Source organism: Canis lupus, chromosome 8, assembly GCF_048164855.1.
Source record: "Canis lupus baileyi chromosome 8, mCanLup2.hap1, whole genome shotgun sequence".
Taxonomy (NCBI): domain Eukaryota; kingdom Metazoa; phylum Chordata; class Mammalia; order Carnivora; family Canidae; genus Canis; species Canis lupus.
In genome coordinates, this window is record NC_132845.1 from 69,520,695 (window position 1) to 69,545,743 (window position 25,049).

A 25,049-nucleotide genomic window follows, 5' to 3' on the forward strand; every position below is an offset into this window, starting at 1 on the left:
CCTGGGTGCCCCTGCAGGTTCCCCACCCCCACCACCTGCCAAGGCTGCAGGCAAGTCCCACCCCCTTCCTGCAGGCCCCAAGCCTCTGTCCCAGTCCCCCCCCAACTACTTTATAGTTAGTGCAGCTGCCAGGGCTCAACCGGGCATTCAATGCCCTTCCTGGGGCAGGGACCTGTCCGCAAGGCTGTCACATCCCCTCTGCCAGAGGCTGTTTTCCAAGTGCCCTTTGTCACCAGCCTCAGACATACAAAGGCTGGGCAGGGAGACAGTTTCCTCTGACTGGGGCCTGAGTCTCACTCGGTGCTCACGCCTGTCCGCCATGGCAGGCAGGCAGGTACCATCATCATCCCATTTACAGACGAAGGGACACACTGTGCCCATAGGGCAGGGCCAGTGGCAGCCGTGCTCTGCTCCCCGGGCAGGCGGAAGCCACCCAACCACTGCCTCCCCAGCACCCCAGCCCCGCTTCCTCCCAGGTGCCTGCCTGGCCTCCCAGGTCTCAGACTGCCCTTGCCCCAGAACGAAGCGAGCAGCCGTGAATAGCAGAAGCCTGGCCTTGGGCTTGGCAGGCACGTCGGCAGTCCCGGCTCCACCCCTCCTCTTGCTCCATCATCTTGGGGAAGTTATTTAGCATCCTGGGGCTTCTGTTTCCATTCCTGCAAAAGGAAGCAGTGGCCTCAGTTTCTCCGGAGAAGAGACAGGCACATGGCATAATGGAGAACCACCCCTGAGGCCAGCCAGCCATGGGGCGGGCTTCTAGCTCTACCTCTTGGAGTCGGTCCCTCACTGCCCCAGGCCACATCTTCTCATCCGTAGACGGGATACAATCCTGCGTCTCACACACAGCCCAGGACAGGTGCAGGGGAGGTACTGTATGGTGTTTTCAGCATGATGGTCCAGGTTCCATCTGGCTCTAGAACTCTCTGTGGTTCTTTGACAGACCATCTTCCTGGGGGCAGCTCAGTAGATCTGAGGCTGGACCACCGGCGCCTCGCCCAAAGCAGGTCTGTGGTCTCGGTAAAGTCGCAGCTGCGAACCCAGAAACGGCCCCATTCCCCCGAAGCCGTCAGGACTTGCTGGAGCCCAGCCAAGGGGTCTCTGTGGGGGCTCCACACCCCCGAGGCAGCAGCCCCTGTGCCCCCAGTGGAGGCAGACCAGCTGGGACACCCTCTCACCCCCGCCCGCCTTGCTCTCTCTCCCTCGCCCTGCCCCATGACGCCTCACCAGGAAGCCCTCTTGCATTGACATGTCCCTCCCAGGGTAACGCGCTGCCGGCATCTGAGGCTGATTCACCCATTCCCAGGCCGGGATGACCAGACATGAAGCCCCTGAACGCACCGGGAGCCCAGGACAAGGAGCCGGGAAGGGGCCCAGGTTCCGCAGCGGGGCTGGGAGGCCGAGCGGGCAGCCACGGCCGCGCAGCCCAGGCCCCGGGCCCAGAGGTCCCTCCCCCCTCGGCGCCGCACCGGCCGCAGGGGACGCCCCAGCCCGCGGGAACGGGCGCACCGGGGGCGGCGGAGCCCGGGGAGGGCGGCCAGGCCCGGGGCTGCGTGGGCGCTGGGTCCGCTGGGCTCGGTGAGGGCCCGAGACCAGGCCGGCCTCCCGCCGTCGCCCCCCGCTGCGCTGCCGGATGGCACCAGCTCCGCGTGCATCTGCCTGTTTACATTTCCCCCAACGAAAAGCAGCTTTGTTTATGGAAAAGAGCTATTTCGGTTCCACGGTTTCTCTCAACTCCTCTGACTCGCAGGAATGGCTGCTGCTCTCTTGAGGGGCTGAGAGAAGCCCGCCTCCACCTCCCTGGGGAAGGTGCCCAGGGCTCCCCCGGTGGGGCAGGGCTGGGGGCCGCATCCTGCCATGGCCTCCTGGAGGAGGGGGATGTGAGGACCCACGTCCCTCCATCACGAGCCAGGAAGCTCGCCCGGATGTGAGCCAGAGACTCGGGCACACGGTGCCTCTCATCACCCCGCTCTTCAGCCCCCACCAGGTGAGTGACATCAGCCCTGCCACACAGAGGAGACACGGGCCCCAGGGGTGAAGTGGTATCTCCGAAGTCACAGAGCTGGTGACGCCCAGGGGTTCCGCTGCAGATGTCATGCCTGTTCGTCACCAGGTCACCTACCATGGAGGAAGATACGCACGTCTCATGGAGGGGCAGTTGGATGGAAGTCCATAGGTGTAGCTATTTCTTTTTTTTTTTTTTAAGATTTTATTTATTTATTCGAGAAACAGAGAGAGAGAGAGAGAGAGAGGCAGAGACACAGGCAGAGAGAGGCACAGGCAGAGGGAGAAGCAGGCTCCACGCAGGGAGCCCGACATGGGACTCGATCCCAGGTCTCCAGGATCACACCCTGCGCTGAAGGCAGCGCTAAACCAATGAGCCACCAGGGCTGCCCAGTTGTAGCTATTTCAATAAAAAGCCATGGCAAACATTTTATTCCAGGCTCAGGAGACAACGAACAATGCGTGAGCAGGAATAATTAAGTTCTACGACGTGGGTCCTTCTCCAGAGAGAAGCTACCATCTTCTAGATGAGAACCCCAAAGCTTGGAAGGGGTAAGAGGAAACAAATCATGGCACCCCTTGCAGAAAGAAAAAACAAGAGGCAGGTCCCCCAGGCCCTGTGCACCTGCTTCCCCACACAGGAGCAGAGGGTGTACAGGGTGGGTGGTGGAGGGTTCTCCCGAACACTCGCGGTGGCCCTGGATAGAGTGCCTGCACACTCTCCCTTCCCTCATGACCCTGCACACTTCCTCCGTGGAATTTGTGATTTCTGGTACACACGCTGCCTGGGCCGCCAAGGCAGGTCAACAGCTGTCACTATGACAACAAAGAGAAAGAGAAAGAAAAAGAAAGGCTGATGGAGGTGGAACACCCCCTGGAGAGACAGCAAGACAACCTCAGGACTCATTGCCCTGCCCCAAGGAGGGAAGTGTTCCTGGAGGCAGGGACAGGGCCACAGGGGCCCCCTAGGCTGGGGATGGAGATAAAGTGTGTTTAGAGAAGAGCTTAGAAGTTCTCACACAAGGTGGTAAACACTCTCAGAGCTTTGTGCAGGGCTTCTCCTAGTCCTCTGGGACACACAGCCTGTGGCCTCTGGTGTCTGGAACCTCCCATGTGGCCAGCGCAGTGATGTGGGCCTGGGGTCACCTGCTCTGGAGCAAAGCTAGGGTTCCTAAGCCTTGGGGAGACCTGGCTTCCCTCAGGACCTTTTGTCCTAGGCTCCTCCTTCCCTGGTTTGCCTGCCACCCCACATGCAAAGCCACAGAGGAAGTCTTCAGACTCTTGAAGGAGGGACACACGGTGCCAGGTGGCTTTGTGCCTTGAGCAGACAGGTGCCCCCTTTACAAAGGTACCTGGAAGCCACCCTGGCATCCAGAGCAGCACTGTTCTGGATGCCTTTCCTCCATCCTCTTGGGTTAGTCCCTGGAGGGAGAAAGATCACAAAACAAGGTGACCCCCCCACCCCCTCCAGACAGGAGAGAAACGTGAAGGGGAAGCGCTATGCTCATCTAAGGGGCAGCCAGGGCTTTCCAGGATGGACCTCTTGAGGTCACTGTAACTGAGTCACCACCCAGGCTCCTTCTCTCTCAGAACTGTCCCCAAAAGAGGAAAATGTGGCCCCTTGACCTAACGGCCTCCTGACCTGGGTGTTCTCCCCAGCACCTCCCCAGCACTGACTCCTTCACATCTGTTAATGAGGACATCCAGCCTGAACCAGGCTTCTCCTGCTCCCGTGGAAAGCACCGTGGTTGGCTGACAGTGGTAGTTTATAAAATACAGTATCAGCCTTGGCTGACCCTGTCTCACTCCTGAATCATCTCTCTCATGGTTTGGGGGGACCCTATGACCTGGGAGGGCCACTGGGCCCAGTCACACCACACAGGCCCAGGCCTGGAGCCCAGGAACCCTTCATAGTTGAACACGGCCCTTCACAGTTTACAGAAGGCTCTCTCTTGCCTCATCCCATGTCACTCTTTGAAGTGGAACCTCAAACACCTGGAAGACACAGTGCCAGGACCCAGACCCACATTCCCCACCTTGGGTCACAAGTATTGCTACAGAGCCCACTTGGTTCCCAGGGCTGGTGGTAGAGCCCTGGGGTGGGTGTGGGCCCAGCCTCACCATCCAGCCCCTAATGCAGTAAGGGAATTCTGCCAAAATCCACCTCCCCTGAATCCCACCCGTGGCCCACCCAGATTCTGCGATGTGCCCCCATCCCGTTGCCCAGATGGCCAAGCGGCTCTTCAGCCTCAACCGGAGGCCCTATCCCGTTTCATCACTGCATGCTCTTTGCTTTGGCCATAAAGTCTCAACTCCTCCTTACTGAGAGTGGCTGACATGTGGCAAGCCACCTGTTTCCTGTCCACCAGGACCTATTAAGCTTCCAGACTGGTCCCCGTACATACTGTGCTCCCCCTTCCAGGCCCCGGCCTGGAGTTTCATGCTTTCGAAGCCCATCAGTCGAACACATCCAAGACTATGGGTACTCTGTGCCCACTGCAAATTCCACCCTCCACAAAGTCACCGCACAATAAAGGTGGCCGCTACCCAGATCGCATCTGACACGGGGGTCACTCTGCCTGGCATCAGAGGCTCAGGCCTACCACCTTGGTCTCCTCCACCAGACAGTGAGCTCCTGGGGTAGGGAGTGGGACACATGCACCACAGGAAATGACTCAGCCCAGGGGCCCTATACACGGCATAGGGCCCCCCAGAACACGAGAACTGTCATGGGCTGAATGAATGAGCAAAAGGATAAATAAAAGAACAGGAAGTAGTGAGGCCTGTGGCCAGCCTTGGGGTGCTCTTGCCAGAGTGCTCTGTTAGCAAAGGGCAGAGGAACCCCTCACCAAGCACACCCCCTCACCCCTGCTTCGAAGAGCACCCGCACACCATTCCTTTGCCTGCCCAGCGCCTCTGGACCCTCCCCCCCCATCCAGGGAGATCCCCCCCTTATGACTCTGCATCTTCCCTCTTCTCGCACAAAAGCCAGCCGGCCCCCATCAGCCGCCCTCGCAGCAACGAATTAATCATGTGACCTGAGCTCCATCGGTGACACATCAGCCAGACTTGGGACGGGCCAGGAGTGGCCCAGGAGGCAGGTGCTGTACAGAATCCACTCTGGCTAGCAAGGGGCAGGGACATGACCCAGGGTGGGGGGCAGACCCCAGGGGGGATCAGCAGTTCTGCTGTGGGATTTGGGTCCCTACTCCTGGCTCTGGTACATTCGGTCTTTCTCAGAGAGTCTGAGCAGAGGCTGCTTTGGATCTTGAGGCCTGTTCCATGGCTATGAGGCCTGGCTCTCCCCTCTGGGCCTTTGCCCTGCTCCTGCCTCTGCCTATCCACACCCCCCAACCACTTCTGTTAACTCCTTGTCATCCTTTAAGACTCGGCTTCTCGTTACCTTTTTCTGGAAGCTTCCAGCCCCAACCCTTCTGGGTTAGGTGCTTCCTCGGTGCTCCCAGAGCCCCCCAGGGGCCACACCAGATGGTAACTGCCCATTGCCACACCTGTCTGCGTCCCTACTGGGTGACGATGCCCCGCCCCCTCCCCAGGGCAAGGGTCATATCTGGTCCACTCAGGGCATCCAAGAGATAAATGCTCACATTTGCTGAGTGACTGAGTAAGTAGGTGGGAGAAGCCAGAAGTCTCTGGGTTCTGTGAAAGTCGGGAGAGGGAAAAGCAGTTACAGGATGGCCTTGGGACTTGGTAGGCATGCCCAGCGCTCCCTGAACCCCTCCCCGCCATCCCCCCACCCCAGGCCAGCAATCACCTATTCAGCTTGCACCCATGCAAGGGGAATGTATGAGGCTGGTCAGTATCTGCTGCTCCATCTACCATGGGTTTCTTAGTGAATTCAGTGGAAAAATACTTCCCGGGAAATAAATCTGGAGTTACCGACTGGCTTCAAGGCCCCTTTATCCCACATTGATTTGTATCTTGGAGATTTAAGCCTCTCCATTTGTTTGCTGGAGACGCTTGTCGTGCAGATGTCGACGCACGTGGCCGCAAGAGCAGTTTCCTGAGCGGCACTGAGTACAAGTCAAGTGCATCCCTTTGGGACATATTCCTCCTCCCCTGACATGGGCAGGCAGGGAAGTTCCCGAGGAGCCACTCAGAGGCCATCAGGCCTCTCTACCGCACCAGCCAGGCCACCACGGGCTGCATGGGAGTCGAAGTACTGGAAGTCTCGGCCCCTCCAGGTGGCGGTCACCAGAGACTCACAAGGCTGCACCAGAATGATCCACAGCCCACCCCAGCCTGTGCATGGGAAGCACATGAACTCCTTCCTCAGGATGTCTGCAGAATCTGTGGCAGGGGCAAGACGGGCCGCATCCCATCGGTGCCGCCTCCGCTGAGCATCAGTTTGGATGGTCTCAGCTCCTTGCTCGAAATGCCTCAGTTCTCTGGCCACCCGGACATGGAGGTCTTTTTCCTTCGTTTCCATTCCCCAAACCCACTCACACCAGGCATTCGTGTGAGTAGAAGTCTTACTGACAGTTGGAGAGGCAGAAAGATCTGCTTTGTAATTACAGGAGCCTCATTAAAATCCTTCTCCCTGGATGTCTCTCTGCTTTTTCCGCCCTGGTCTACTCTCTTTTCCTTCGTGCCCCTCAAATCCTGCCTACTGTCAGAGCAGAACAGTTCAGCCCCCGGAATCCCATTTCCTCCCCTGGAGAGGCTGATCAATTCTCTTAAACAAGGAGGATGCGCTTCGAAGGAGAATTTGGTGCCAGTTCTTAAAACGATGAATTTTCAACCCTTGGGACAGACTTGCCCTCACACCCGACCCAGTGCCAGGCACCTCTTGCCTTCCAGGGACCCAGAATTGAATGGAGTACAGATGCAGACCTCACAGAGTCCAGGGTCGGGGGCGGGGGGGGGGGGGGGCAAGCCCAGGTTCACCACAGCAGAGCGGGTGGGGAGATACTGAGCAGAGGGAAGCACAAGGACAGATGAAGGGCAGCTCCCTCCACGTGGAGGAGCCAGATAGGGCTTCACCAAAGACATGGAAAATATGGCCTGGAGGGGGTTCCATGGGGGGGGGGGGGTTGCAGCTGGACCAGAATCCTTATCAGTATGTCTCTCAGGCTGCGCTGTAATCGCTGGTTGCTGGGTCTCCCTTCCCTAGCAGACTGGGAGCTCTGGAAGGGGATCTCCCTTCAAGGGCCACGTTTAATCAGCCTCAGCCCCAGGAGGAAGGACGGGAGGAAGGTAGGTAGGGGCAGGAGCCACGGCAGCATCTAGAGTCTGGAGGCGCTGGAAGCCACAGGACCCCTGACGCTGCAGCAGAGACAAGAGGCAGAATTGGCTGGATCTGCCTCCTACACGTACGCGGCAGTGGATGTGATCACTTCCTACTGAAAGTGGGCCGGAGGCAGGGCTGCAGGTCCCTGGGTCACTCCTATGAAGGACCTTTGCCGTCAAGTGCTATGACCACCGACAGTGCCCTGTGCGCTCACATCTGTCCAGCACTCTGCAGTTAGGAAGAGTGTGACCACCCGCAAGCTCAGCAGAATCAAGGTGTGGTAAGCCCTGGGCACTGGGCACCGTTTGGGACTCCTAGGAGGTTCTCCAGTCCTCTCGGTGTCCCCGTGCTTGGAGCTTCCGGAGCACGGAGAGTAGTACGCGCGTAGCAGTTAATTACAGGCTGCCTTGCATTGTTCTCTGATTACTGTTTCAGGCTGGGGAGGCTCCTCACCTGCTCTGGATCCTCGAGCAGAAAGGATGTGCCTTCTGCGTCTTCTCTGTGCCCAGCACCCCCTGCAATGCCAGCCTGGAACCAGCACCCCTTCAAAAGCATCAGGGTCAGGTGATTCCTCTACACATTGGCCGCACGTTAGAATCACCTGGGAGGTTTGATGAAATACTGATGCCTGGACGCCCCCTCCAAGGAGGCTGATTTAACTAGTCTGCAGTGGGGCGCCGGGCACTAGTATTTTCTCAGACAAATAATAATTATTCTAGTGTGCCGTGAGGGCTGCGAACCTCTGCTGCAGCATCTAGTGCGACAAAAGCCAGTGCTCATGGGAAACGTGTACCTTGAAGGAAGACTGGCTCTTGGTACCAAGTTTTGTCCCTTTCCAGAGCTCACCCATCCCAACAGCTTTCAGGTCCCCACGGCGTCAGATGACTCCTGAATCTCGGCGTCCAGCCCAGGGAGACTTTCAGCTCCAAAACACAAGCCCCCGGGGACAGTACATACAGTACGCAGCTCCATCTGTACCAGGACCCTGCCATCCTGCTGAACAGCTGCATTAGTCATATGCTTTAGGCTCTCCGTCACGGGAAACCAACTTGAACTAGCATAGTCAATGGAAGGATTTGGGGTATCGCCTACAGCCCTTGGGTGCAGGGTACCAGCGGGCCCAAGGGGGATGGGGAGGTGGCTAATGGCTGCCTTTTGGGGTGAATGCAGCCACTGCCACACTTGGAAGAGCAGGCACTGGGGAGACACCCCAACCTCTCTCTGCCTGGCCTGTAATCTCCCGCTGCTCTCTCATTGGCTGAACATACCTGGAAGTTAGAGAGAGCCCGAGAGCTGCAATCCACAGTGGTCAGCTTTCCAGGCACAGAGCATCTGTAGAAACGAATATGAAACACCATGAGCACTGGACAGCCACCCAGATGGACTCTACCCTTGGGCTTCCAGTTATCCAAGGGATTTAAAGTCACCCTTGCTTCCCCTGTTTGTTCTCCCCCACTGCCATATTCCCATCACCAAGTCCTACCCTACCCACATCACCTCCCAAATGTTTCTGGAGTCCAGCCTCTCTGTCTCCATTCTCTCTCTTTTGGACTTTTGCAAATTCTCTCCTCCCCTGGCTTCTCCATGTCCAGTCGAATCCACCCATCCAGATGCCATTGACTTGGACCCATGGCCCTTCCCAGCCAAAACCCTTCCAGGACCACCACCCCTAACCCCCACTGTCTTCAGGGTAACAGGCAGACCCACCCTGCATGCTCCAGAGCTACAGATCCCCTCCAGGTGGGTTGGAGCAAAACCAGCAAGGTTGGTGACAGCCTAGCTTAGAAAACTGGGCCTCTTCCCTTAGGCAACAGGAACCTAAAGGAGTTTTGAAAGCAAGATTTTATTGCCCTTCTTGTTAACTTCTTATTTCGAAATAATTTCAGGCTTTCCAAGAAGTTGCAAAAATGGCACAAGAATCCCCATCTACTCTATCCAGAATCTCTAAATGTCAACGGAGGACACGGTACAAGGATAAAATCGAGAAATACTACTACCTAGCCCACACACCTTATTTGCATTTCTCAGATAGTTGCCCTAATGTCTTTATTTTCTGGTCTGGGATTCAACCTTGGGTCACCCTGCCTTCAGCTGTCACAAATGTCTGGTCTCCTTTCATCTGGAACAGTTCCTCACCTTTGTCTTTCGCAACCTCCATACCTTTGTGTCTGTACTGGCCCCTTGTTTTCTAGAATGCCCCTCTCCTGGGTATTTTCTGATGTCTCCTACCATTTAATCCAGGGTATGCATTTTGGGTAAAAATGCCACAAAAGACGGGTTGTATCTTTCTCAGTGCGTCAGAGCAGGTGGCACATGACGTCAGCTCGTCCCAATATGGTTGATACTAATTTTGACTGTTTGATTGAGATGCTGCGTGCCAAGTTCCTCCAGTGTAAAGTTGTTATTATCTCCTTAGTAAGGATGCCCTGGGGAGGGTACTTTAACACTGGAAATGTCCCTTTTCATATACAACCTGCCCACCAATTTAAACGCCCATTTAGCATTCTCACCAGAAACAATCTCTACCCGGGCATCTGCCAAATGGTGATTCTCAAGCCCGCCACTCCTTCTACATGTACTCATTGGAATTCCACTGTCAGGACAAGAAAAGCGGGATCCACCCAACAGAGGACGGTCTCCAGGAACCATAGCAGTTCACCTGACATATGGCAAACCATATACCTGATAAGGAACTTTATCTGGAGTATATGAAAGACCCTCACAGCTCAATAATAAAAAGACAAATGAGCCAGTTAAATAAATGGGCAAGGGATCGGAATCTAAGTTTCTCTAAAAAAATACAAATGACCAATAAGCACATGAAAAGATGTTCGATGTAATGATTAGGGGAATGCAAATCAGAACCACTGTCAGATGTCACTTCACAACCACTAGGCTGGCTGTAATAAAGAAACAGACACTAAAGAGTACTGGTAAGGCTGTGGAGACCGAACCTCTCCCTTGCCTCTCTGGTAGGAATGAAAAGCGGTGCAGCTACTTTGGAAAACAATCCAGCCTCTCCCCAAAAAGTGAAATATAGGGTCACCATGTGACCTAGCTCTTCCATAACCAGGTGGATACCCAAGAGAAATGAAAGCCTCCGTTCACATGAGAACGTGCACGTAAATGTTCAGAGCAGCATCATTTGCGCCAAAAAGTGGCAAGAATCCAATGCCAGTTCAGTGATAAATGCATAAGATGTGGCCTATCCACACGACGTGCTATTATCCAGCAGTACAAAGAAATGATGTATGGATACACGCTACAACACGGGTGAACCTTGACAACATGATGCTGAGTAAAAGAAGCCAGCCACAAAGAACCACATATGCTGTGATCCCATTTATGAAATGTCCAGAATAAGCAAATTTATAGACAGAAGGTAGATTACTGGTTGCTACAGGCTGGGGCAGAGGAGGGAAGGGGGCGTGACTGCTAATGCGTTGGGGTTTTTTTTGGGGGGGGGCTGCTAAAAATGTTCTAAAATTCTGGTGATGGTCACACAACCCCGTATACTAAAAAACATTAAATTGTACAGCTCAAATGGGTGGGTTGCATGGTATGTGAATTATATCTCAATTATTTTTTAAAGATTTTATTTATTTATTCATGAGAGACACACAGAGAGAAGCAGAGATGTAGGCAGAGAAAGAAGCAGGCTCCCTATGGGGAGCCTGATGCGGGACTCGATCCCAGGACCCCGGGATCGTGCCCTGAGCCAAAGGCAGACACTCAACCACTGAGCCACCCAGGCGCCTCTCAATATATCTCAATTATATCTCAGAGCTCCTTGGGAGCTTCTCCACATCCCCGCCCAGCCCAGCTTCCAGCTGCCCTCCACACGCCCAACACGCCAAGCAGAAAAACGACCGTCTCTCAGGCCAGGCAAACCCAGCGCCAACTCAACAGAGTTGCCCGTGATTAAGACTAGGAAGATTCACGGCTACGTCCTGACCAGCTATCTCTTTACTCCCCAGTGAAATATCCTGAGCCAGACTGTGGTTTTGTGACTTGAGGCTCAAGTCCATGAATCAACATAATCTACTTATCAAGACCAAAGGCTGCGGTCACTGTGCCTGCAGAAGAAACAACTCGTATTTCTTGGCGCCTTCATGCCAGAGGGCTGGGCCGCACCCTGGTGCCCAATGGGGAGCCGTGCCCACGGATCCTATTGGACTAACCACACGCCACCCTGGGGCATACCTTTCCCGCAGCCGTCACGGTTGTGCCATTTGGAGCCTAGCAGTCTGAGTCCCCATTTGCTGCTTCAGTGACTCTGGTGGGTTAGCTAGACCCAGCCAGGCCCATGCTGGGTACCCTGGCTTTGGCTTCCTTGCTCTCCTTGACATGACAATGTAAGACACGACTATATGGGGGATGGTGAAGTGGGACAGGGGAGTTAAACGTATAAGCTCTCAGCCATAAAATAAATAAATCCTGGAGATGCAGTGTACAGCACGGGGACCACAGTTAACCACACTGTATTGTATATTTGAAAGATGCTGAGAGAGTAGATTTTACATGTTTTCATTACAAGGAAAAAAAATTGGGAGTTGTTTGAGTGGCTCAGTGGCTAAGCATCTGCCTTCAGCTCAGTTTGTGATTCCAGAGTCCTGGGATCAAGTCCAGAATCAGGCTTCCCACAGGGAGCCTGCTTCTTCCTCTGCCTATGTCTCTACCTCTCTCTGTATGTCTCTCATGAATAAATAAAATCTAAAAAAAAAAAAAAAGACTTTCATCTAAAAAAAATTTGTTATTAAATATGGTGCTGAATATTAACTAGACTTACTGTGGCGATCAGTTCACAATATATAAAAATATTGAATCGTTATGTTGTATGGTACATGTCAATTATGTGTATAAAAAAAAAGATCAGAAAAAGAAAACCAACTTCAATCAGGGCCCCTTCCTTTGGTTTAAAGTACTTTGATAACTTCCCAGTATAAAGAAGGAGCTCCCGAAGTTGGTCTGCTGTGACTTCTGGGGGGCAGGAGGAACCTGCCCCACCAAGGCCCTGCCAGCACATGGCCATCCTGGTCCATTCACTCCCAACCACATGGGCTCTATCTCAGCTTCCCCAAGTTCCCTTGTCCCCACTGGCCTCCGGGCCCCTGGACAACTTTCCCACCTTGCTTTTCTCACACCTAGTTGATTAGCTCACAGCGTCCTGAGATCTCTGTTAAAACCCCTCTTGATCTTCCCTGATGCCCCAGAACTCTTGAACCTCTTTCCAGCACTGGTCAGCATTGTCGATGTTGGTATGAGGATTGAACTAATGTCTGTCTCCCCTGCCAGGCTGTGTACTCTCTGAACCCTGGGGCCTCTCTGCTTTACTCACGCTGACACCCCCACCCCTGTGGCTGGCCTAGAGCCTGGCACACAGCAGACATTCGGAAAGCCTTGTAGATAGGAAAAAAAAAAGAATGCTGTCCCGAAGTCTCACTGGAGCCCTTCCTGCATTCAGCCTCCTGAATTATTCCATTCTCCCCAAACATAAATCAGATCATGGCCCTCCTCTGCCTAGAACCTTCCAAGAGCTTCCCACTGTGATTGTAATAAAATCCAAAGCCCTTGCCTCAGTCTGCAAGGACCTGCAGGGCCTCAACCCTCCGCCTCCCTCATACATCACTAGGGGAAGTCCTGAAGAGTTCTAAGCAGAGAAAGGCTTGGCCTTCAGAACTGTCACTTTGACTTCTTTGTGTCCCTTGACCTCTCCAAGTGCATTCCCATCTCCACATTGTGTGGGGCCAAACCAATCAGGAAGGGGGGCCAGCCCTGGACAGCAAGCATGAGCTGAAGAACCACCACCTGCCAGCCTCCTGGGGCCCTGTCCCCAGAGCACAGCAAGGAGTGGGAGAGGGCACTGGCCCTACCCCGTACAGAGGAGTGCTCTACCACTGACATCATGCACAACTGCCAGCATGCAGTGATAATAAAGAGCAAAGCAAACTCCAGATCAATTTTATTATTGTCATTAAATCCCCCCCACTGCCCGAAAGCCAGAAGAACCACAGACCACTCACGTAGCTCACCGCCTTGGCACGCCACGGCTCTGTGGGATGATGTCCACCGTTCATTCTCCTCTCTGTCAGGTGTAGGAAGAGGCTAAAACCTCATATTCACCCCTTAGGGGTTCCCTGCTACAGGCATGGATTATATGTCACTCGACATGGCCAGGCAGGTCAGTCATTTCCTGCTGGGGAGGGAAGTCAGGGCTCAGTCACCCAGTCACACTGCAGGAATTCAAGCAGCTCCTGATGTGACAGGCTTTCTGGATAGGGGCTCTAGAAGGGCTATGGCATTCACTTCAGATCTACTGGCCTCCTCTGAGATAAGCATGGGAATTCTTTTTTTTTTTTTTTTTTAAGACTTTATTTATCCACTCATAGAGACACAGAGAGAGAGGCAGAGACACAGGCAGAGGGAGAAGCAGGCTCCATGCAGGGAGCCCAACATGGGACTCAATCCCAGGTTTCAGGATCAGGCCCTAGGCTGAAGGCGGTGCTAAACCGCTGAGCCACCCAGGGATTCCCAAGCATGGGAATTCTAGATCCTTCCCTCAAATCTCTCTAGTTGTGGGGCTGCCTAGGGGGCCTGTGGCAGTCGCTGCTGATGGCGCTCAGGGGCCAAAGCAAAGCAGGAAAGCCTCCGAGTGTTCTTCCTATTTGTTTCCTGCGCCAGCATTCCCATCGCCCTGATCTACACATATCTTACTCTCATGTCAGGGAGGCCGACTTCTCCGCATTTTTTGGATGAGTAAACCAGGGCAAAGTTATAGCCAATGGGGAGCCAGCTGGTCAGACTCCAGTGGGGAGCACCTCCTATGCCTCTGACCCCCACACTCCCATGGCCATGTGGAGGAGAGGCAGGATCAGGGCCCTGTCCTCAGAAGGGACCAAACAAAGTCCTGCTTCACGAGTAGGGAGGCAGTAGAAATGGTTGTGAATTGTAAAATTTCACCAGAAACACCAGGGAAGGAAACGCTGGCCAAGTGGGCAGAGAAATCCTGGCCAGGAAAACAGCCTTCTGTTCCAGGTTCCACAGGGGGAGTCAGACAGATTCGGCTGCTCGGATCCAGCCCTCGTTAGGGCCCACCGCCATCCCAGATGCCAGCACGCACACCGTGATGCATTTTGTCTTCGCCACCATCCTTGGCAGAGCACTAATCATGCCCATTTTACGGATGATGGAACAGAAATGCCTCCAAGAAAGGCAGTAACTTGTGTAAAAGAGTCAGGAGCTCGGCCTTCTAGCCCAGGGCTGTTTTCAGGGATATGTGAACCCCAACCTCCCTAGCCCACCCTCATCATCCACCCTCATCACCCATTTCCATTCCACCGCTCCCCACCTCCCACCCTGCACAGATCCAGCCTGGGTCTTCCCCACCTGCCTGCAGGCCTGTGCCAACTGCAATAGGAATCCCAGGACATTCCCCTCCTCAGCCCCATCCCTGAATATTTTGTAAGAAGAGAGCACTCCAGAACTTTGGGCCCAATATGAAGGACATTTAGTAGATGTTAGAAAAAAATAGTCAAGTGTGTAATGAATTCCTGAAAACTTACATTCTGGGATCCTCATTTTACCCTCTGACAATCTCATAGCTAACAAATCAAAGAGGGTGGCCAGGGCGGGCATGGCCAAAACAGACCTGGGACCAGATCCACATGGAGCTACCAAGGGGCCAGAAGGTAGCTTATCTTCCTTATCTCCAGCTTCCTGAACCTTCTGAATTGGAGAACTTGCTCTTCCAGAAAGACCTAGAATGTGGGATAGCCCCAGGAAGGGATGGGGTGTCAGGGCTTCTGGACATACAGATCAGCCTCGGGATCTCCACCACTGGATACCTCCTCCCCTCAAAGCCTCCTCCAGAGACCTCACTCCTCTGAAGTGTATTCCCAGCTGATCGAGCTTCATCTTGCCTCTTTTCACTATAAGCCCAAGTCCATGAGGCAGGGATTTTGGCCCACAGAACAGAAGAGACTTGTCTAGAAGCTCACCTTAAATTCTCTCCCTCTCCAAGCCCCAACATGTTAGGTCTGTGCCTCAAGGGTACATTTATAATCTGACTTCTCGTGTGGGCATATGAATTCCATCCCACTGGCCCACCCAGAATCCGAGTTCTGGGAAGGCAAGGCTTGGGCTGGGACTAATTTTTGCATGCCAGAATGCTAGCTCAGGGCCAGGCCACAGGAGGCAAGAACTCGGGGAGAGGAGGGGAGGTAGGAGATTAAACATGGCAGGTGGTATCACTCAGGACCTACAACCCTGCCCTGATGGGGCCACCATAGCAAAGGGAACCATCCATTCAGCAAATGTTTATTTGAGCTACCATAAGCTCAGCATCATTACAAACACTGAAGTGACACCAGAGAACAATGCAAAGTCTCTGTTCTCATGACATTTAATTCCAGAACTTCCCAAGGGGAGAGCAGGTAGGATGTTTGGATGCAAGTGACAGAACCCAAATGGAACAAGCTTAATCAAAATGGAAAATCAATAAATAAAACCTTTAAAAAAAAAAAAAAAAGCAGGGAGGGGGTTATCCCTGGGTGGCTCAGCAGTTTAGCACCTTTCTTTGGCCCAGAGCATGGTCCTGGAGACCCGGGATCACGTCCCACATCGGGCTCCTTGCGTGGAGCCTGCTTCTCCCTCTGCCTGTGTCTCTGCTTCTCTCTCTGTGGGTCTCTCATGAATAAATAGGTAAATAAAATCTTTTTAAAAAATGGGAAATCGGGGTGCCAGGGTGGCTCAGTCTGTTAAGCACCTGCCTATGGCTCAGGTTATGATCCCAGCATCATGGGATCAAGCCCTGTGTGGGGATCCCTGCTCAGCGAGTAGTCTGCTTCTCCCTCTCCCTTTGCCCCTCCCCCTACTCATGCTTGCTCTCCCTTGCACTCTCTGTCTCTCTCTCTCTTTAAAATAAATACATGAAATCTTTTTAAAAAAAACTTTTTGGATTAAAAAAATAAAGGAAAATTTATCAACTCCAGTGACCTAAATGTAGGTCAGGCAGGGGAGGCACTGGCCTTTCAACCCTTTAGAGGCAGGACCCAGCATGCCTCTGGATGTGCTGCTTATCCCTGCCTGTCTCCATGGGCCAGCCTGGTTTGCTCTCACTGCAGACCCCTCTCTCCCACTGGCAGCTTCAGACTCACTCCTACCAGCTCCACCACCAGAACACAAAAGAAGTTTTGTTCTCCTCACCCTAGACTTTTAAGCCCCAGGGAAGGACTGTGATAGGTCTCAACAGTATCACACGACCACCCCTTGACCCAATTGTGATGGCCAGAGAATTGGGTCCATTAGAAGAAGCAAGGAAATAGTGCAGGACAGTCTAACAGGTGTTTACCACCCACGGATCTGATTTAGTTTGCTGCTCCTATCAGCTCTGGAAAGGAAGGTGTCTTAGGCCACGCAGGCTACTATTACAAAAAATACCAGAGACCGAATGGCTTAGAAACACCAGAAACAAAAAAAAAAAAAAAAAAAGAAAGAAAGAAAGAAACACCAGAAACTAAAAAAAGAAAGAAAGAAAGACCAGAAACTTATTTCTCACAGTTCTGGAAGCTGGGAAGTCCAAGATCAAGGCTCCGGCAGATTTGGTGTCCTGTGAGAGCTCTCTTCTTGATTCATAGCTCTCTTCCTGATGTGTCCTCACGGGGCGGAAGCGGCGAAGGATCTCTCTGGGGCCTCTTTTATGAGCACACTCATCCCATTCATGAGCACTCTACACTCATAACCTAATCACCTTCCAATGGCCCACAAACAGGGGGTTACGATGTAACACACAAATTTAGGGGGGATACAGACATTCAGACCTCAGCAAGAGGGCAAGAAGAAAGAGCAAGTACTGGGACACCCCTCTCCTCCCATTCGGATCACTACCTCGGACCAGTGCATGTTCATGTAGGAAGGGTTTTAGGAATGATATCGTCCACTCAGTCAGGTGGTCAAAGAAGCTCTGAAAAGCTGGAAATAGGATTATCATAATCACAGCTACTATTTCTTGAGTGCTGGACACTCTCTAAATATCAGGGGAGCACTTACTCTCCCACCCCTAAAGTTTTCATTGGGAGTGGGGTGCCCACATTCCCTTCCTGCTCCCCATCCCATTTCTGTACGCCCCCTCCTGGGGAGGAGAATGGACTTGCCGGATTGGTGGAGTTTGGAGAAGGAAGTGACCGTTCCAGCTAGTCCCTTGTGGGCATGTTCCTTTTCAATCGGCCACCTACAGAGAGGCTCCAACTCCTGTGAGTGTCTGTGTCAATCTGGTCCTGAGCTTGGAAGGGGAAGAAGTTGTGCTCATTGGCCTACCCCAACCCCCAACAACATGTATGTTATCATTATCCAACAACACAGGTGGGTGAGTATTGCTACTGTCTCCATGTTAAGGACAGGGCCATGGAGACAAAGGCCACCCCGCCAGCCGGGGCCAGGGCTGGGACTCAGAAGTTGGTTTGCCAGGGCTCTAGCCTGTGTCTTGGCCTCCCTAGAACTCAGGATTGGTGACTCCCAGTCCAGTTCTTTCTTTCTGGCACCAGGTCATCTCCTGTCACAGAACGGGCCTCAGAGAAGGCCCACAGATGTCACCAGTGGCTCCCGGAAGCTTGCAATGAAAACCAAACGTATCAATGGAGTTTTCATCAGAAAGGACTGCATGAGATGCCATGTTCAACCTTGTGTGAAATCAGGCTTCCAGCCACCCGCCCAGAAATAACCCTATGTACCTCCCAGGGTTAGTATATGAGCATTCCATATTAAAGTACACGTAAGGGGGCTCGGGGGTGGCCCATTGGTTGAGTGCCTGCCTTTGGCTCAGGTTGTGATCCCAGGGTCCTGGGATCGAGTTCCGCATTGGGCTTCCTACAGGGAACCTGTTTCTCCCTCTGCCTCTTTCTCTGTGTTTCTCATGAATAAATAAATAAAATCTTAAAAAAAAAAAAAAAAAAAAAAAAAAGTTGGGAAGCCTGGGTGGCTCAGCAGTTTAGCGCCGCCTTCAGCCCAGAGCGTGATCCTGGAGACCTGGGATCGAATCCCACGTCAGGCTCCCTGCTTGGAGCCTGCTTCTCCCTCTGCCTGTGTCTCTGCCTCTGTGTGTGTGTGTCTCTCATGAATAAATAAATAAAATCTTTTAAAAAAAAAGTACATATAATAATGCTGAGAACCAGGCATGGCATGCAGAAAATGCCTGATACCTTCTGGCTCCTGCAGCTATTACCATGTGACCTTAGACAAATCACCTGCCCTGTATGAACTTTGGCTTCTTCACCGATATCATGGCCATGGTGATGGCACCCAGCAAGGTGGTCATGCCAGGGTTCTATGAAAAGGGTATGGGGAAGCTCTAGCAGAGGTCTGGGATTTCCCTCTGGAAACCCTGGCGAGCTCTTGATTCTTTCTGATTCCTGACCCTAACCTCGTACTGGCCTGACTCACGGAGGGCCAGATGGCTGCAGCCTGGTGAGAAAGGGCAGTTCTGGTGGATAGAGCAGCATCACCTGGACTTGGTACTCTGTGTCACCCACTTACCAGTCTCGACACACCAGCAGGCCAAGGAGAGGCCTGTGATTCACCCCTGCCACCACTGTTTCCCCAAACCAGTGCGGGACATGGCAGAGGAGGGCCTGGGTGAACAGCTGTGGACAGAGCGCACGAGTGAGCGTGTCAGTAAATGGGTTAGATCCACAAATACTTACCGAGTGCCCATAATTGTGCCAGGCATTATGAATTGTGAAGCAAGTAGAGACGGCCCTATCCTCCCCTCATGGAGCCTCCAGTCTACAGGGGTAGATTTTTCACAGGTCTCTATGGAGACCCCCCCTTGGGGGCCATAGCACAGAATTCAGATTTTTTTTAAGGATTTTATTTATTTACTCATGAGAGATGGCGGGGGTGGGGGCAGAGACACAGGCAGAGGGAGAAGCAGGCTCCATGCAGGCAGCCCAACGCGGGACTCAATCCTGGGTCTCCAGGATCAGGCCCTGGACTGAAGGTGGCGCTAAACCACTGAGCCCCCCCGGGTTGCCCCCAGAATTCAGATTTTATCTTAAATCTTATTGAAAGCCATTATCACATTGTCGGCAAGGAGAGATATGACCTGATGGGCATTTCGGTTGCTCTGGCTGCTGTACAGAGAACGGATGGAAGGTGGGGCCGATGCTGTGGCCACTACGGGTGTCCAGATTGTGGGCCATGGCAGCTGAGACCAGGAGACTGGGGTGGTGGCCACACAGATGGTGAGTTGTAGCCTCATGGGGGGTGCACCTGGGAGCTGGCATCCCCACCCCGGGATGTCTGATCAGGAGCCGAGGGTGAGAGGGAGGGATGAGTCAGAATAATTTCCAAGTTCCTGGCAGGGTGGATGGTGGCAGTGTTTCTAAAGAGGACAGTCAGAGTCCGAGTTGGGGATGAGGAGAGTCGGGCCTATCCCGGGGACCCGGAGGAGGTGTTGGGGGGCAGCAGGTACCTAGAGGTGAGTCCCAGAGGGCAAAGGGACAGAATGGAGGACGGATGGGTGAGCGGGTGCTGTTGCCACAGCCAAGGTGCTTGGATACAGCTCTTCAGAGTTCCTAGGAGGTGGGACCCCGCATTGGGAGACCCAGCTGGCTCCAACCCCTCCACAGACTGTCACCCCCGACTTCTTCTGCCCCAGTGATGCATACTCCTGTAGTCTGGGGGACAAAATGAGGCTTGGGCAGGAAGAGGAGATGGAGGCAGTGTGGGCAGACTCCAGGGACGACAGGAGGGGTACAGAGCGGGGGAGAGAGAGAGGGGCCTAGAAGCTCCTTCCTCCTTGGCTTTGCACAGCTGCCCAGGCCAGAGCTGGGTCAATGGCCTGCACTTCGTTCCCTCACCTCCAGGGGAGGCCAGCTTGCTGTCTGGGTCAGGTATGGAACTCCGCGGCAGGGTCCCGGCGCTGGGGACCCTCCTGTCCCCTTCCCACCCTAATGCATGGCCCTCCTCTGTCTCCATGACCCCATCACAGCCTGTAATTTCCAGTGCCCCCACCAGGCGGTGAGCAGTTGAGTTCATGGACCGTGTGTGTGCGCCCGCACACAACTTTTCCATCTTTCTTCATGCTCCTGGCCGTGCATACTAGGTGCTTAATCAATGTTTGTTTCATTGAATTAAAAGTGTTTGGGCTCCCGGATGGCTCAGTGGTTAAGCATCTGCCTTCTGCTCAGGTCATGATCTGGGGGGCCTGGGATCGAGTCCCGCATCAGGCTTCCAGCAGGGAGCCTGCTTCTCCCTCTGCCTGTGTCTCTGCCTCTTTCTCTGTGTCTCTCATGAATAAATAAATAAAATACATATTTTTAAAGTGCTTGATTCATCTTTTGTAAGCTAGGATTAAGATCTTTCTGTCTCTGTCTCTCTTTACCTCTCTCTCTCTCTCTGATAAAATGGCACTCAGGGTGGGGATAGAGGACTTCTCAGGGAGACCTACTACCCCTGCTCTGGATGGTTGAGGAAGGTTTTTTTCCCCCCAGTTTCCAGACCTGCCAGAGACACCAAGCAGACTGTCTCCAGCTGCCCGCATCAGTCCACCACGGTGGGAGAGAATAACAAGGACCCTATACTGGGCACACACCATGTGGCAGGTGCAATCACCTCACCTGCATTAATTACGTCCATCACTTCATTCCATATCCCCACGACATAGTTCAAGGAGTACATTTAGAAGGGCACTCAAGAGGGCCAGGTGACTTGCCAAGGACGCTCAGCAAACTCACGGTGAGCCTGCCTGTCCTCAAGGTCCCTGCCCCTGGTCACTCTGCCTCCCGACTGCCTGCCTCTCAGGAGGCCTCTCAGAAGTGACCATGTAGTGGGACCTTGGCAGGACCCAGAGGAGTATAAGAGGAAGTGGCTTGACTTGGTGACTCCACTCCTGCCCCTCCTCCCCACCCCCACCCAGGTGCACGGAGATCTTTCCTCTGTGACTCCGCACCACACCAGCCTGGCAGTCAAAGGCACAATGTCTCTCGCCTAGGACAGAGAGACATAACCCTCACATCAATGCCAGTAACGGTTTACCCACTTGGCTTCCTGTTAGGTTTTTTTCTTCCTTCCCCACAGGGGTGTCTCTTATCATAAACTTCTTAGGAGGGTTGTTGTGCTGGGCTGTTTACCATTTGGTGACAGTTGGTGCCAGAACCAGCCCCTGGGAAAAATGAGGAGTAGAGCAAGCCCAGGTGGGCCCTGGGGTCCAGACTGGACGGGACAAGCAGGCCCCGTGCAGTCAATGTCAAAGCCACATCCAGCTGCCCTGCCAGAGGCAGACTCCATCTTCTAGACAGGACTAGCTGAGGCAGGTGGAAGGGTTTCAGCTTGCTGTGGAGCTCCCTCCGACTGCAGGGAAGAAAGAGGCAGGGAGTTGCAAATAATCCACCAGATGGATAACTGAGAGGTGGTTGGGTCTGCTGGGCTGGGGCTTGCTTTGGCCTCCAAACTGGGAGTTCTGGGTTATTCACAATGAATGCAAAATAAGAGAATCTGCTACATGAATTGGCCCTTTCTCATCCTTCTACTTCTTAACAGTCTTCTAGCAAAGACCTCTTAATGCCCTGTGGTGTGAGCTCTGTCTGACCTGGTGGCCCAGTTCTAAAGAGTGTTTTGCATCCTCCTGGGGGTCTCTGAGGCATAGCCCAGCCCTGAGCCCTGGGCCCCACATCACCCTGGGCCCCATCTCACCCTCATCAATCTGCCCAGAACACTTGAGTCTGAGACCTGTCTACACTTGCTCATCCCCACCCCGCCCAGACCCCAGAGCCCCAACCTCAGCTTCACTCAGGGCTGCTAGGCTGCTGGTCGCTCTTCCTATCTGCTCCTGCCTCGAGATGTCCGTCCACCTGAGGGATCACCTCCGGACCAAATATTACTCTCCCCGGGGAGGGGGTGAGGGTCTGGACTTGTGATCACCCATCACTCACCTGTAAACCAGCTAGGTCTCAAGCCCCCTGACCATCCCTCTGGGCCTGTCCAGGGTCTAAGTTCAAGGCTGACCCAGACCTGACTAACCCTGAACCTCTCTGGCCAATTCTCTCGAATTGTGCCATGTCTGGGACACATAAGGAACAGATGCAGTGAATGAAGACAGAGGGAGAGCTGGTGTGGGTTCAATTGAGAGAAATGCTCGAACCGGGCACAGAGGCATGGCCTGGGGTTGGGTCGGCCAAACTCTGACCAGTGATGGCAAAAGAGACTCTCTTACCTGGTATCCAGAAACCGACTCCTACAGCTGGGTGAGGCTCAGAGAAATAGGCTCTTGGATCCCCAACTTTAGTTGAGATGCCACAAAACACAGAGGCATGATCTAAATGGAATCCCACCAGCCCTCCTTACCCACCAGACTGAGATCTAGGAAGGAAGTCTGCGCCAAAGAGGCTCGAGTCATCTCTCAGACACTGCCTCTGGTCACAGTCACGTAAAAGGTGAGATGTACAGAAAGAAAACAATACGTGAGGAGGGTGGAGAAGATTCGAGAGCCCCAGGTGGCCAGTCCACAGCTTCCTCCCGCCCAGCTGCCCAGCCGCCTCCCCTCCCCACAACCAGGCTTGGCAGCGCTGCCCTGAAGGTGCTCAAAGGAGGGCTGAGAAACTGAGGAAGTAGAGAGACAGCAGCACGTTCCTGGAGACCTGTGTTCACAGCCCACCACTGCGAAGACACACATGGGGACCGCACATGTCCAGGGCTGTGGGTAACACGGGACACTGAGGTGCCAGGGGGTGGAGGGAAAAGTGACATGTGTGAAAGCTTCTGAAGTTACTCATTCCCCATTCATTCCTTCGACAAATATTTATCGAGCTTCTTCTAGGTATGTAGTATAGGACAGAGATGAGCTCACAGACTCAGGCCAATGGCCTGAGTTCAAGTCCCTTTGTTTTTTTTTTTTTTAATTGTTTTCTAATTGTAGTAAAATAACCTAACACAGCGTTTACCATCTTTACCATTTTTAAGTGCACATTTGGCCGAGGTCTGTGCAAAGGGACTATCTGTGCTTCTGGCTCCACCTAACAATTTTTTTCCAGTGCTTTCTGTCTCCTTGTGGGCACAGGCTGCAAGGGACATAATATTGTGGGCAGAGGGGCACCTGGGTGGCTCAGTGGTTGAGGGTCTGCCTTCGACTCAGGATGTGATCCCAGGGTCCTGGGATAGAGTCCCGCATCGGGCTCCCCATAGGGAGTCTGTTTCTCCCTCTGCCTATGTCTCTGCTTCTATCTCTGTGTCTCGAATGAATGAATGAATGAATGAATGAATGAATGAATGAATGAATATTTTAAAAAATATATATTGTGGGCAGAAATCATGGGTCTGGAGTTCCAGCTGTACCTCTCCTGGGCAAAGTGGAGGTAGTGAGTGTGTGTGTAGGTGGTCCCCAGGGTAGAGAGTCCCTGCACTTCACCCCTGCATCTTTCCCCTCAAGCCTGCCTCCCCTTTAACTTTGAAAAGCTCAGAAGCTCCTCTGGAAGTCAGAGCCAGCCTGCAATCTGCATTCACCCTAGAGTCAGGCAGGACCCCCGGGGGGCGGGGGGGGGGGGGGAGTGTGAGGGTGGAGAAGCTTGGGGCACCCTCAAAGCGCCAGGGGAGGGGGAATCCTGAGGATTGAACCACTCCCAGGAAGGAGATCCCCAGGGGGAAGGTGGACAGGTGGCAAGTATGAGGACAAAGGGGCTCCAGCCGAGGCAGGGATGTTTGGGGCCTGAGGGAGATAGGGAGGGCTGTGCTGAAGATCCCAGAGGTGAGAATGCCTGGGAAGGGGGACTGGACTGGGAAGGCCCCCCCTAGCCGGGGAGCTAGGGCCCCTTGCACTGCCCTGCACCCACCGACTGAGCAGGGACGGCCCAGGGAGGTGGATCCGGCCCAACTCGGAGACGGACAGACGAACGCTCACCCAGAAGACGTCATTGGCTCTGGAATGCAGAGCCGGGCTGGGAATGCAGTGACAGCGCCTGGTGGCAGCCCGCAGGACAGGAGGAGGGCGCCTCCCGTTCCCCACTCAGGGGCCCTCCCTCCCCCCGCCCCATCGACGACACAGAGAAAACCCACAGGTGACAAGTAAGGACTCTTGGAATGTGCCCCAGTGAAAAAGCCCTGAAAATCCAGCCACCTTGTTACCCAGACGGGGAAACTGAGGCTCGGGCAGGGTGCCCGCCCCGCCCCGCGAGCGTCCCGCTGCGCGCGCCAGGCAGGGGGCGCCCTTCCCCGCCCGCCAGCCCCCCGAAGGAGAGCTCTTAAGGAGTTTTCCCTTTCGCGTGAACTCGCCGCCTCCATCCAGCCGCGCGGTCTCAAAGGTGAACATCACGTAAATGCGTTGCAGATGTGCTTCCTTCCATTCCGGCTACCGCGGGGCGCCTGCGAGCGGCGGCCGCCTCCCGGCGCGATCCACGCCGCGTTTTCCGGCCCGCCCGCCAACTTTTTCAAGCTGTAGTTATTTGATAATGATTTTTTTTTTCCAAACCTCTCCCAATAATTGTTATCCTCCCCGCCCGGTGCGGCTCAGGTGATGGGCACAGACTGCAGACGCCTCCTCCTCCTCCTCCTCCTCCTCCTCCTCCTCCTCCTCCTCCTCCGCCTCCGGGTGCACAGCGGCAGCCCCCGGGGTGAGAAGCCACAGCCCGGGCACCTTCTGCAAAGCCAAGGTCAGAGGTCGGTGTCTGGGCCAGCCTGGCGCGGCTGGAGGACCTCCAATGGCCCCCACAACCCCACAAAGTTTCTGCACGACCCCCCACCCCCACCCCTACCCACTAGCCAGGCCACCTCCCCAAAGCCCACTCTCAGGGGTGCCCATGGCTGTCTGATGGAC

General features: G+C 54.0%; 1 long non-coding RNA gene across 1 annotated transcript; it reads right to left on the reverse strand.

The window, feature by feature from the left end:
* Positions 1–79: 79 nt before the first annotated feature.
* LOC140637678 (uncharacterized) lies at positions 80–16,957 on the reverse strand. The gene is made up of 4 exons (XR_012034738.1): positions 16,806–16,957; positions 13,273–13,445; positions 8,518–8,581; positions 80–656 (listed from the first exon to the last, which is right to left on the reverse strand). It is a non-coding gene; the product is annotated as an uncharacterized lncRNA (long non-coding RNA).
* Between the last annotated feature and the right edge of the window lie 8,092 nt (positions 16,958–25,049).